This window comes from Solanum pennellii, chromosome 7 (genome assembly GCF_001406875.1).
Source record: "Solanum pennellii chromosome 7, SPENNV200".
NCBI lineage: Eukaryota > Viridiplantae > Streptophyta > Magnoliopsida > Solanales > Solanaceae > Solanum > Solanum pennellii.
Window position 1 is genome coordinate 41,070,569 of NC_028643.1, and position 1,882 is coordinate 41,072,450.

The window sequence follows — 1,882 nt, forward strand, 5'->3', positions numbered from 1 at the left end:
GTGATAGTTGAGAAGGTGTATAGGTCTTGCCTTGTGACTTTTGTAGGGAGCAATACCTATGTAGATTTGATTATCCTAGAAATGGTTGATTTTGATGTAATTTTGGGTATGACTTGGCTTTCCCCAAATTTTGCAATCTTAGATTGTAATGCTAAAACTGTGACATTGGCCAAGCCTGGGACAGATCCGCTAGTGTGGGAGGGTGACTACATTTCCACCCCAGTCCGTATTATCTCTTTTCTTCGCGCTAAGAGGATGGTTAGTAAAGGTTGTTTAGCCTTCTTGGCACATCTCAGGGATGATACTTCCAAAGTACCTTCGATTGAGTCTGTTTCGATAGTCTGTGAGTTTTTGGATGTGTTTCCTGCAGACCTTCCTGGTATGCCACCGGATAGGGATATTGATTTTTGTATTGATCTGGAGCCGGGTACTCGCCCCATTTCCATCCCCCCTTATAGAATGGCTCCAGCTGAGTTAAGGGAGTTAAAGGCCCAACTTCAGGAGTTGTTAGGTAAAGGTTTTATTAGACCAAGTGCATCCCCTTGGGGTGCTCCTGTTTTATTTGTGAAAAAGAAGGATGGAAGCCTTCGGATGTGCATAGACTACAGGCAGCTGAATAAGGTAACTATTAAGAACAAGTATCCTATTCCTCGAATTGATGATTTGTTCGATCAGTTACAAGGTGCTTGTGTCTTCTCTAAAATTGATCTGAGATCCGGTTATCATCAATTGAAAATACGGGCAGCAGATGTGCCAAAGACTGCTTTTCGAACCAGGTATGGGCATTACGAATTCTTAGTAATGTCTTTTGGGCTTACGAATGCCCCTGCTGCTTTCATGAGTCTGATGAACGGGATTTTTAAGCCATATCTGGATCTCTTTGTTATTGTATTTATTGATGATATACTGATATACTCAAAGAGCAGGAAAGAACATGAGGAGCATTTGAGAATTGTATTGGAGTTGTTGAGGGAGAAAAGGCTTTATGCCAAATTCTCCAAGTGTGAGTTTTGGCTAGATTCAGTGTCCTTCTTGGGGCACGTGGTTTCTAAGGATGGAGTGATGGTGGATCCTTCTAAGATTGAAGCAGTGAAGAGTTGGGTAAGACCTACTAATGTTACAGAGGTAAGGAGCTTTGTTGGTTTAGCTAGCTACTACCGTCGATTTGTCAAGGGATTTTCTTCTATTGCTTCGCAGCTAACAAATTTGACTAAGCAGAATGTTCCCTTTGTATGGTCGGAAGAATGTGAAGAAAGTTTTCAGAAACTCAAGACTTTGTTGACTACTGCACCAATTCTTACCTTGCCAGTGGAAGGTAAGAATTTCATTGTTTATTGTGATGCATCTTATTCTGGTTTGGGTGCAGTGCTAATGCAGGAGAGAAATGTAATTGCTTATGCTTCGAGGCAATTAAAAGTGCATGAACGTAACTATCCGACCCATGATTTGGAGTTGGCTGCAGTAGTATTTGCATTAAAGCAATGGAGACATTATCTATATGGGGTCAAGTGTGAAGTTTATACAGATCATCGTAGTTTACAGTATGTCTTTACTCAGAAAGATTTGAATTTGAGGCAGAGGAGGTGGATGGAACTATTGAAGGACTATGATATTACTATATTGTATAACCCAGGAAAAGCAAATGTTATGGCAGATGCTTTAAGTAGAAAGGCAGGGAGCATGGGTAGCTTTGCCCACTTACAGGTTTCTAGACGCCCATTGGCTAGAGAGGTTCAGAAGTTGGCTAATGACTTTATGAGGCTGGAAGTACTAGAGAAAGGAGGATATTTGGCCTGTGTGGAGGCAAGATCCTCTTTTCTTGACAAGATTAAGGGAAATCAATTTGCTGATGAGAAGCTGAGCCGAATTCGAGATATGGTAT